Source organism: Staurois parvus, unplaced genomic scaffold, assembly GCF_062004578.1.
Source record: "Staurois parvus isolate SC_StPar_1 unplaced genomic scaffold, SC_StPar_1.0 ptg000349l, whole genome shotgun sequence".
NCBI classification, from domain to species: Eukaryota; Metazoa; Chordata; class Amphibia; order Anura; family Ranidae; genus Staurois; species Staurois parvus.
Genome location: NW_028318145.1, coordinates 4,282,749 through 4,295,860, shown reverse-complemented (window position 1 = coordinate 4,295,860; position 13,112 = coordinate 4,282,749). Strand labels below are relative to the sequence as shown.

Sequence of the window (13,112 nt, the reverse complement as noted above, 5' to 3'; positions counted from 1 at the left end):
TGTGAGACGGAGTCTCTCCTCCTCCCTCCCTCCCTATCCCACTCCTCCTTCCTTTCTTTCCGTCCCTCCCTTTCCCACTCTCTCTCCCTCCCTCTCTCCCTCCCTATCCCTCTCTCCCTCGCTCTCACCCTTCCTTACCCTCTACCCTTTGCTCTCCCCACCCAAGCTCTCTTCCTTTTCCACCTCTCATTATGATATATATATTGTTTTTTCAGTTTTGACGAATTGCTTGGACTACTATACTGCCATTTGGAGCGACAGAACACAGGAACAGTGTTGAGCCTGCTAAAAGATTACTAGCACAATAAGGTAATTTTATTGGTAATGCTAATTGTTATTTATTAACCCTGAGAAAACAGATCACACTCCAACTGATTGCATACCAACTTTTTTATTGGAATGTTTTTCCAAAACACAAACTAATGTAGAACTTGGTAAAAACTGCAATAACATTCTGGGATGTTGTGGCCTTGGGCAGAAACTGAGGTAGAGCTTGGACTAGGAACCACAAAGATGTGTAGATGGTGGATGGAGGAATATTGTTCAAAACTTAAAGGCAGCGCTGTATTGATTTCAGGAGGTTTGCTTGTGGGGGTTGGTCATATGTAGAAGGCAGTTGTTTGTCAACTTCAAGGAGTCTGTGGGGGGATATCTTGGAGGAATCATTGTTTCTTATTTAGGAGGTTTGCTCGGAGGGGGAATTGATAAATTGGATGTGATGGCGTGTGTAGTTGAGTTGGCCTGCTGGGAGGGAGATATTGGATTGAAGTGGAAGGAAATGGTGTGTAGAGTTGGGGTGGTCTGCTTGGGGAGGGGGACAATTGGGAAGAAGTTGATGTTATTTCAGAATGTCTGCTTGGGCAGGGCAATTACAGATGGAATGGATGAAGGAATGGGATAAGGTATTCTAGAACGAGGAGTTTCGTAAACACTGGTGGCGAAATCAAATGTTTGTGGGGTTGTTTTGGGGGCAGAAGGAAGGGGAATTACTGATGGGGCAGATGGTGCTCCCTCTGTTTGGATACTGAGCTGGCGGCAGAAACTGAAAGAGTGGATACACTGTTGAACTGCAATACACATCTCAATGTACCTCTCTGGTAAAGCCTCCTTCAAAAGGGGCACCAAAGTGAGGGCAAATAATGTGTGTGGACAGCACCATGCCTCCATTTGTTTGAAAATACTGGACACAATATTAAGCAGTCTATCAGCACTGTTTGTGTTCTTCACTCTATGAGATCTAGAGGCAGAACGTCTGCTGCGGGCATTAGACCATGCAGTTGACCTTTGGCCTTCGCTGGTTGGAGTGGAAGCCTCAGCCTCCTCAGGTTCCGGAACATGTGGTATGGATGATGTAGAATCACCAAGAACATGCAGCTCCATAGAGAATTCTTAAGCATTGCTGCATGCCATTGCTTTATCTTCTTCTTTTTCATAACCTTCCTCCTCATCCTCATACTCCCAACTTACCTGTGTGCTGTGATATAAATTTTTTATGTAACTCAATGGGTTATTAAGATTCAAATACATAAGTGTGATAGATGCTAGCTTACCTCCTCAATTCTAGGATCGGCTTAACGAAGTCAAGGTTGCTGGCAAACACATAAGGCCATTTTTTGTGGCTGCCGCTCCACTTCTTTTCTCACATTCTTCTCTGAGATACTCCCTGTATGTATCCTTCATACTACTCCACCTTGCATGAATGTTGGTTACTGAAAAACATAAAATACATAACTAATTACACTGTTCAACAAATTTTTATTTTTTGCCAGTTTTGGAAACAAAAGGATCCATTTCTTAATGAATTTCACATTCTGAGTTCAAATATAACAATGAAATTTGTCAATTGGCTCTAGTTTTTCTGTAAACGGAAAGTTTTCTACTATAGGCGTAATGACTACATAATGCACAATAATTATATGGATAGATGTCTTTCCACAAATATAAAGCAAGTGATATTGACTACATAACAAAGCCTAAATGGCATAATATATTGCATAGGATTACCAAGAACAATTATAGCCATAAGCTAAGTTGAATCATTTTAATACTTAGGATTCTCACTAGTTTTGTCTTCAGTTTGTGTCGGTTTTGCTTCTCTTGGCTTTTCTCTTGTATTCGAGGAAAGGGCTATCTCTTACAACTGCATGTGACTACACGCTTCAGGTTCTTCCTCACTTGACTCAGCCACGAAGGATTCTGGTGCTTTAGGAATTGGTAGCCCCTCTCCATGAGGAACTGGACGTATTGCCGATGGAATATTTGGATAGTGCACAGATAACTTTTTCTTCTTATTTAGCCCTTTTACAATTGGAGGCACCATACAAAAGTAACAATTACTAACATGATCTGTTGGCTCTCTCCAAATCATTGGCACAGCGAAAGGCATAGATGCCTTTTTTCCATTCAACCATTGCTCCAGTGCCGTCCCACAAGAATTGCAGCATATATGTGGTGCCCAGCTCTTGTCCTGGTCTCCTATCTTGCAGCCAAAATACAAGTTGTAAACTTTCTTAATCATTCCTGTTATCCTTTTTTGTGAGATAAAAGTTATTTCACCGCAGATATAGCAGAAATTATCTGCTTTATTCACACAAGTTCGAGGCATTACTGAGTAGCCTATATAAGCATAAAACGAAATGTAAAGACGCTGTCGAACTACAATCAACTACAGATACTGCAGCTTTTATGCAGTGAAGTGATGCAATTAAAGGCTAATATTGCATCATCTCAGTATACATGCAATTTTCTATTGGTCACCAGTATCAATTGCGCAATATGCAGCTGAAGTTGCATCATAATTTTGAATGGCTTACGTCATTAGATGGGTGAATATATCATGGAAACTAGAGCCAATCAACATTTTTTAGGGTCATTTTCGTTTTCAGCACCCCAAAATTATGTAAGATTAGCTAATTTTATGCCCAAAACTTTTTACCTGTTGAACAGTGTTATTCATCTCTTTCCTTTCAGGTACTTAGCTACTGGTAATTCTTTTGCCAGCCTGCACTATGAATTCAAGCTGGGGAAATCAACCGTGAGCTCAGTTGTCCTTACAACATGCAGATCCATCTGGGATGTCTTGAAGGATTTGGTTATGAAAAAAACAACAAAAGAAGAATGGGCCAATATAGCAGAGCTTTTTTGGGAGTGCTGCAGCTTTCCAAATTGTGTGGGTGCAGTAGATGGCAAACACATTCATATAGTGAAGCCAGTTGCTTTTGGCACCAAATATTTCAACTGCAGGAAATGTTTGTCGTTTGTCCTGCTGGCAGTGGCTTATGCAAATTTTTATTTTACGTATATTGACATCTGGTCATACGGCAGCAGTTCAGACTCAAGTATTTTTGCCCATTCAATGTTTAGCAAAATGCTTCTTAACAATACTCTAGACCTTTCAAATGACTGTCCAATTCCGGGCTCAAATCAGCCATCCCTACCTTATGGCTTTGTTGATGATGAGGCCTTCTCTATCTCTAAGCACCTTCTTAGACCCTATGCCAATTGTTCACTTACTGTGGAGAAGAGGGTATTTAAGTACCATCTTATAAGGGCACGATGCGTTGTGGAGTGTGCATTTGGGATACTTGAAAAAAAGTGGCATTTGCTGCACACCTTATAGGGACTAACCATGTACATGTCAACATGTGTTCTCCACAATTTTATTAGAGCTTGAGATGGCTACTTGTTTTAAGATTCATTGATGCACATTTTGCAGGAGGCACAATAGAGCATAACTAGAGGCAACACCAGTGGTGCCAACATTCGTGAGGGTTTCCCTGACTACTTCATGTCTACAGTGAGTCAGGTGTAATGGCAGCTTGAGGCTATTGCATAAAAAATATAATAGACTTTGCTGACAATTTTGCATGCTGTGTTACTTTCATTTTTTCAAAATAAATTACATATGGTTGTGATTTACAGAAGTGTTATGCGTTTCTTTAATTTGTGGTCATGTCTTGCACAACATACAACATTCATACCCTAATCCCACATCCCCTCTGACCCCAACCCCAAATCCCCACTAACCCCCTAACCATAACCCCAAATCCCTGATAACCCTAACCCCAAATCCCCACTAACCCCCCTAACCTTAGCCCCAAATGCCCACTAACCCCCTTAACTGCCCCCTAACCCCAAATTCCCACCAACCCCCAACCCCAAATCCCTACTAACACCCTAACCCCAAATCCCCACTAACCCTTAACCCCCAAATCACCACTAACCCCTAACCCCCTTAACCACCCTAACCCCAAATCACCACTAACCCCTTAACCATGCTAGCCCCAAATCCCCACTAACCCCCTTAACCCCTAACCTCCTTAAGCACCCAAACCCCAAATCCTTACCAACTCCTAACCCCAAATCCCCACTAGCCCCCCTAACCCTAACCCCAAATCCCCACTAACCCTTAACCCCCCTAACCCCAAATCCCCACTAACCCCTTAACCACTCTAACCCCAAATCCTTACCAACCCCTAACCTCCCTAACCCTTACCTCAAATTACCACTAACCCCTAACCCCAAATTATTATTATTATTATACAAGATTTATATAGCGCCAACAGTTTGCACAGCAGCTTTACAAAATGAAGGTAGACATTACAGTTACAATACAATTTAGTACAAGAGGGCCTGCTCTTTAGAGCTTACAATCAAATCCCCACTAACCCCTAACCTCCCAATGCCTGATAATGGGGGAAAGACCATTCTGCTATAGCCGATAGCTATAACAACATGTACATTCACATACACAGGCAATTGCATATGCAGGCAGTAAAAACTTATACACATATACATACTACGAAATATACTTACGCTTTTCTTTGCACACTTCTGCTTGTAAATTGCCCCAATCTTCAAACATAATGTAAGCAATCTCATCCCAGCCTCTGTTCTTCTTGCTGTTGTCCTTGTATTGAGGATCCCTGCAGTCATAAGTGTACAGCCTTTGCCTGACAAGTCTAATCAGCTTCTCCTTATCTACTATGCACTTGGAGCCATGTTAACAGTGAGCACATGGACACAGACAGGAAGTGAGGAGGAGAGGAGGGCGGAGTTGCAGAGAATAAAAAAATAAATATTCACATATATTTGAACATTTGAACAGAGCAGTTCGATTTTACTGCGGTTCCATTGAAGCTGAAATTCGCACCGCACTAAACACCCATAGGAGGCTTTTTTTTAAACACATGACATTCACAACGCATAGATGTAAACTGCCTCCTTAAAAAAAAGTGTAAAATCACTTGACATGCGAATCTGTGTATTCTGAATCACACCAAAACCATATCAAATTCCCATCAGTGTGAACCAGAGCTAAATGTGAATAAAGCACCTCGACCAAATGACATACACCTACGGGTCCTAAAAGAAATTAGCTCTGTCATTTCAAAGCCATTGTTCCTAATTTTTAGGGACTCTTTAATGACTGGCATAGTACCACTGGATAAGTGTAAGGCAAATGTGGTGCCTATATTTAAAAAATCTTTAAATATTTATAATTTAAAGATCAAAATCTTTACCAAGTAACTATAGACATGTTAGTTTAACTTCTATAGTTGGGAAGATACTGGAGAGTTTAATTAAAGACCACATAGATGAGTTCTTACTGGACAAAAATATATTAAGAAACAGACAGCATGGATTCATGAAAGACAGAAGTTGTCAAACAAATCTGATTTCTTTTTATGAGGAGGTAAGCAAAACCTTGCACAGAGGAGTGGCTGTGGATATGGAATATTCTGCAAAAGTCTTTGATACAGTTCCCTACTCACAGCTAATGTGTTAAGTAAAGTCTACAGGCTCGGAATAATCAGTTTGCAAATGGATAGAAAAATGGCTAAAAGTCCAAGAAAATTCATAGAGTAGTGGTTAATGATTCATACTCTGAATGGTCTAGGGTTGTTAGTGATGTACCCCAAAGTTCAGTGTTGGGACCTTTACTTGTTAGTATATTTATAAATGATATAAGGTCTGGGATTAAAAGTAAAATTTTGGTCTTTGTAGATGACACCAAGCTATGCAGTGGGATAATGTCTTTACAGGATGTCTCCAACTTACAAGCCAATTTAATGCACTGTTTAATTGGGCAACTATGTGGCAAATGAGGTTTAACCACTTGCCTACCGGGCACTTTTACCCCCTTCCTGCCCAGGCCATTTTTTCAGCTTTTAGTTGAAATTACATTGAAAGGCAATTGTGCGGTCATGCAACACTGTGCTCAAACTACATATTTATCATTTTTTTTTAGACAAATCGAGCTTACTTTTGGTGGTATTTAATCACCACTGGATGTTTTATTTTTTCCACTATAAACAAAGAGCAAAAAATGTGAAAAAAAAGTTTTTCTTTATGTTTCTGTTATAACTTTTAATAAATAAGTAATTTTTCCCCTTCACTGATGTGCTCTAAAGAGGCGGCACTGATGTGGCTGCACCGATATGTGGCACTGATATGCATTGATAGGCGGCACTGATAGGCTGCATTGATAGGCACTGATGGGCACTGACAGCCAGCACTGATGGGCACTGACAGCCAGCACTGAGGAGGTACTGACAGCTAGCACTGATGTGTACTGATAGCCAACACTGATGGGCACTGAAATCCAGCACAAATGGACACTTATGGGGCTACATTGATCATCAGGGCACTGATGATCAGCATAGATGTCCCCCTGAGAAATGCTGCTTACTGGCTCTCCTCTCCTCACGTGCTGCTATCGTGAGGAGAGGACTGCCAACAACCGGCATTTCTTATTTACACTGTGATCAGCTGTGATTAATCATAGCTGATCACATGGTAAAAGGTGGCTCTGATTGGCCCTTTACCTGGACACGTGATAAGCTGTGTTCAAAGGACACAGCGATCATAGATTGTGCACGGTGCACACCCCAAGGGGAACGCGGGGGTGTGGTTCTGGGAGGATGTCCATGGATGCCCTCCCAGAATTAGCCGACCACGCTATAGCCATCTTTTGGCTATAGCGCAGTCGAGGAACTGGTTAATGTTGATAAATGTAAAGTTATGCACTTGGGGGTTAGGAATACGCATGCATCATACATACTAGGGGAAGTACAGCTTGGGGAGTCAGTGGTGGAGAAGGATCTAGGAGTTATGGTAGATCATAAGCTTAATAATGGCATACAATGCCAAGCTACAGTTTTCAAAGTGAGCAAAATCCTGTACAAATCATTAGTAAGAGCTGATTCACACATGTGTGTTGTGGATTGAAGCTCAGGTTTCACAGCTAAATGACACAGTAGTTGTTCAGTGGTTCAGGTCTATGAATCAGGTTTAGGACAGGATCAGGTCAGGATTTTATCCTGTTCACACATGTGCGGTTTATAAACGATTCTCAGAGAAGTCAATAGCCTGTAATCCACACCTGAACTGGACCGCACTGCTCACAAATTGTACAGGACTCTTTTTCAATTCACACTGAATCTGCACTGCTAGTGCACCAGACATATGTGACCAGGCCAGGGGCGGACTGACAACTTATGGGGCCCTTGGCCAATAGGGGATCATGGAGCCCGTGTCCTTGCCCAAACTCAAAAAAGCATATGAAAAAGGTACTAGGGGCATCTCATGGGGCCCCCTACTGACCCCGGGCCCTGGGGCAGTGCCCGAGTTTCCAAATGGTCAGTCCGCCCCTGGACCAGGCAACATAGGAAGCAATGTTATTTCAGGTGTCATGTGGATTGGATGCGGTTCAAACCGCATCCAATCTGGATATATGAGAAACGGCAATAAGACCTCATTTTGAATATGCAATTCAGATTTTAGAACATGCAGAGAAGGGTAACCAAACTGATAAGTGACATGGAGGAGCTTAGCTATGACAAAAGATTATCTAAACTGAATTTTTCTCTTGAGAAGAGGCGATTACAGAGGATTATGATCACCATGTGTAAATACATAGGTGGTTGATATAATAAACTTGGTGTACAGTTGTTCACTTTAAATTTGTCAGAAAGAGCAAGGGGGCACTCTTTACATTTGAAGGAAAACAGATTTAAAATCCACACAGACCAAAAATTATTTTCTTTGTTTCTGGTATATTTTTCAAATAAATAATCAAATCAATCAAAATAACCCAAATCAGTGTATATTATTTAGTCTGTAGAAAAACCCCATTGTCCTGGTGAAAACACCAGGACAATACAAATATCTCCCAAATTACCCCTTTTTGGAAAGTGGACAGTCCAAGGTATTTAGTAAGAGGCATGGCGAGTTTTTTGAAGTTGTAATTTTTTGTCACAGTTTTTCGGAAAATAAAGGTATTAAAAAAAGTTATTTTTCACAATTTGTTAAAATGTTTTACATGCTGTCACCAGTGCAGTACAGTGTCATCATATAACTGGTATGGCAGTGATCAGGGACACTGAGTGGTAACAATATGTAAAGAAAAAAATTACAATAAATTTTTTCAATTTTGTAAATATTTCTTTGTCTTTTTTATTTCTTTTTTTGTTGTTGTTTTTTTACATACAATGACCAGAGCAATACAGTGTTTCCATAGTAACAATGCACTACTCTGGGAAGGTGACCAGGATTTTTTTTATTTTTGTTTACACAATATGATTGCTTATAACTGAATTTTACAGTTATAAGCAACCATTTTTTCTGAATGAAAACTATTTGTTAAGTGTTTACTATTGTGGTTAGCTGTGATTAGCCACAGCCAACACATGGTACAGATGGGCTGTGATTGACCCAGAGCACATCACAATAGTACACAATAAAAGGCATGAGTCAATGCCTATCATTGAGTACAATTGTCATGTAATCAGCTGTGATTGACCACAGTGATCACATGGTACTGGCAGTGGGCTGCTACAGTAGTCTGTCATCCGCTGTGTCCAGTGGACACAGCGAATGACAGAGTGTGCTGTAGCGCAGTCCATGGGGCACGTGCAAGGTGTGATCCTGGCAGGACGTCATATGACGTCCTCCCAGGATAAAAGGGCTTCTGTCTAACCATCATATTATGATAGGCTGGGCGGGAAGGTGTTAAAAAAGAGCTGGATACATTCCTAAATGCACAAAATATAACTGGATATTAACAAATATGGGTAGTAACACCAGAGTTTGTTGTTTAACCACTTTAACCACTTGCGAATGATAGCTACAGTGCAGTTGTCCACTTCTGGGAGGGCGTCCTATGACGTCCTCCCAGAACGTGCCCTCCTGTGTGCCCCCAGCGGAGCGAACCCAGCAATCTCTGTTATTGCTGTGTCCTATGGACACTGCTGATCACGTGATGAGGTAACAGGCCAATCACAGCAGCCTTTTACCATGTGATCAGCTATGTCCAGTGACACAGCAGATCACAGAGTAAATACAGTTGCCGGTTATCGGCAGCATTTTCCTCACACTGTCACAGCGTCAGGAAAGTACTGCTGATAACAGGCAAATGTGACAGAACATATCAGCACTGATCATCAGTGCCCTGCAGTGCCACCCATTAGTGCTGTACAAGGAGTTGCACCCAGCAGTGCCACCCATCAGTTCCCACAGTGGCGCCAGTCAGTGCTGTCAGTCAGTGCCATCAGTCAGCGCTGCCTGTCAGTGTTGCTCATCAGTGCCTCCTGTCAGTGACCATCATTGCTGCATATCAGTGCAGCATCATCAGTGACTCCTCATCAATGCCCACTAGTGCCGCCTCATCGGTGCAGCCTATCAGTGCTGCCTATCCATGCCACCTCATCAGTGCTGCCTCATCAGCACACATCAGTGAAGGAGAAAAATTACCTGTTTTCAAAATTTACAATAGAAACAAACAAAAAACTTTTTTTTCAAATTTTTTGCTCTTTGTTTATAGTGGAAAAACATCCAGTGGTGATTAAATACCACTAAAAGAAATCTCTATTTGTGTAAACAAAATGATAAAAATTTCATATGGGTTCAGTGTTGCATGACCGTCCAATTGTAATTCAAAGTGCAACAGTGCTGAAAGCTGAAAAATGGCCTGGGCAGGAAGGGGGTGCCCAGTAGGCAAGTGGTTAAATAACTCTGATGGGGCAGAGATGCAAATTAGTAGTGCATGTTAAAAATCATTACAATAGACTCTATGTGAAGACTCAGATACAGAGTATATTACATACTGTATATTCACACGGCTGGAACACAACTGTAAAAATTTTACTGATCATTAATAAGGTAAGGTACAAAAGTTCCTACATAATGATTAGCAAATAGAGCCTCTGTAATGCCTGTCCCTATCCCGGACAGTAACGATATACCATCACATTGTATCGGGGCAACCCCTGCAGGCGTCACCTCACACACACAGACCTCCCAGGATTCTTACGGCGAGGCGTTATTCGACAATGACAACAACATCGCCCTGCCCTGCGTTGACAGGATTTTGGCAGTGGCCGAACAGAGTAAAGTAAAGGTTGTTACTCCTTCGCTGAGCCTGAAGTTTGTCCCGGAGGAACTTATGATCCATTACCGAGGATTCCGCCTAATGCACTTCCACTTCAGTGACAACGGCTTGAAGACTGAGGCCTACACTACACCCAGCCCTAAGCCTCCAGAGAGGAAGGCCGGCTAACCCCCTGAGATCTGCACCCATCCATCCCCTAAGGGGAGCTCTGGACGCCCCTGGATCACCCCATAAGGCCTTTTGGATCCATTTATCTTAAGAGGGAGTTATTTTCTACATGGCCCGGATGACCATAATTGATGACATCTGGTTATATCTTATAAACACGCATTATCACTGTGCGTCCAGTGAGTGCGTATTTCTTCTGTTCATGAGAGCACAATCATCGATTTGAGCCATCAGGACCTCACTGGTACTTATTTATCACTTTATGAACTTTTATGTTTTGTGAATATTTACCTTAGTATCATTTTACATTATTTATCTACCATTTTAGCGCTGCACTTCTATATATATATCTTAGCTCTTCTGCATTGCGGTCTCATGTCTCTCATCTTTCTCTTGGTAATGCCCCATAGATTCTCTATGGGGTTCAGGTCAGGCGAGTTTGCTGGCCAATCAAGCACAGTAATCCCATGGTCATTGAACCAGGTTTTGGTGCTTTTGGCAGTGTGGGCAGGTGCCAAGTCCTGCTGGAAAATGAAGTCAGCATCCCCATAAAGCTCGTCTGCGGAAGGAAGCATGAAGTGCTCCAAAATCTCCTGGTAGACGGCTGCGTTGACCCTGGACTTTATGAAGCACAGTGGACTAACACCAGCAGATGACATGGCTCCCCAAATCAACACAGACTGTGGAAACTTCACACTGGACTTCAAGCATCTTGCAGTGTGTGCCTCTCCATTCTTCCTCCATACTCTGGGTCCTTGGTTTATAAATGAGATGCAAAAGTTGCTGTCATCAGAAAAGAGGACTTTGGACCACTGAGCAACAGACCAGGTCTGTTTTTCTTTAGTGAAGAATGGGGTTTAGAGGATCAAATATATATTGCTGTATCACCCAATATATGGCTTCCATCCAGTAGCCAAAAAATATGCAACCCAACAAAGAAATTGTGAAAAGAGATTCACAAGAAAGCGGCTACATAATGGACAGAATGCGATACTCAGAAAAAGTTTCCAAAAAATTATGCTTTATTAAACATTAATGATAGACAATAGGGCAATCACCCTGGTTTACCATCACCTCAGTATGAGACAATACACACAGACCTAAAACCATTTAAAACCACACCAAGACCGGTCTGGATATATATGTGCTGCAAAGACAATGACAAACCTTGTCTAAAGCATTACATCAGCCGACATCTCGCGGGTTCCGTTCTCTCCATGGCGCCTGTACAGCCTTGCATGACTCATGGCATGTGAAGATGATGTCAACGCATTTCACCCAGGACCCAGACCAGGACTGTTTTTTTTTAGCCCAGGTAAGACGCTTCTGACGTTGTTTGTTGTTCAGGAGTGGCTTGACAAGAGGAATATGACATTTGAAGCCCATGTCCAGGATCCGTCTGTGTGTGGTGGCTCTTGATGCACTGACTCCAGCCTCAGTCCACTTCTTGTGAAAGTCCCCAACACTTTTGAATAGCCTTTTCCTGACAATCCTCTCCAGGCTGCGGTCATCCCTGCTGCTTGTGCACCTTTTTCTTCCACTCTTTTCCCTTCCACATAACTTTCTATTAATGTGCTTTGATACAGCACTTTAGGAACATCTAACTTCTTTTGCAATTACCTTTTGAGGCTTTCCCTCCTTATGGAGGGTGTCAATGATGGTTTTCTGCACAACTGTCAGGTCAGCAGTCTTTCCCATTATTGTGATTCCTACTGAACCAGACTGAGAGACCATTTAAAGGCTCAGCAACCCTTTGTGGGTGTTATGGCTTAATTAGCTGATTAGATTAGGACACTTTGATCTTAGAATATTGCACCTTTTCACAATATTCTAATTTTCTGAGATTGTGGATTTGGGGTTTTCATAAGCTGTAAGCCATAATCATCACAATTATGACAAATCACGGCTTGAACTATTTTGCTTTGCATGTATTGAGTCTATCTCATATATTAGTTTCACCTTTTAAGTTGCATTACTGAAATAAATGAACTTTTGCACAATATTCTAATTTTTTTAATTTCACCTGTAGTACTCACGTAGCGATTTTTCAGAAGCAAATTAAAAAAAATACACTTTTTTTACTTTTAATGCACAAAAACACAATATATTGGCCAATTATTTGGTAACATATAAAAGATGATGGTATGCTGAGTAAATAGATACCAAACGTGACATTTAAAACTGCACATGCCCCGTGCCTTGGCGACAAACTGCATACATTTTTAATATCCATAGGCAACATTTTAAAAGCCTTTACAAGCTACCATTTTAGATTTACAGAGGATGTCTAGTGTCTAGAATTACTGCCCTTGATCTGACATTAACAGCGATACCTCACATGCATGATGCAACCGCTGTTTACATACTGTCACAGGGTCAACACTTGCGTACACAGGTGTGTGTGCGTGGGGGGGGGCGAGGGTGCTTTTTTTAAAAGTTATTTTGATTTTTATTAATGATTTTTACACTGTCCCTTTCAATTTTTTTTTTAGCACTTTTATTGCTATCACAGGGAATGTAAATATCCCCTATAACTTCAATGGGCATTGTCATA

The 13,112-nt window shown here is 41.5% G+C and overlaps 1 long non-coding RNA gene across 1 annotated transcript in view; it reads left to right on the top strand.

Moving 5' to 3' along the window:
• LOC149456760 (uncharacterized) overlaps window positions 1-13,112 on the top strand; it is a 193,438-nt gene that overhangs the window by 45,607 nt on the left and 134,719 nt on the right. Inside the window, exon 2 of the long non-coding RNA XR_016313810.1 lies at window positions 216-309. This is a non-coding gene — a long non-coding RNA (uncharacterized LOC149456760). The remainder of the gene's footprint in view (window positions 1-215; window positions 310-13,112) is intronic.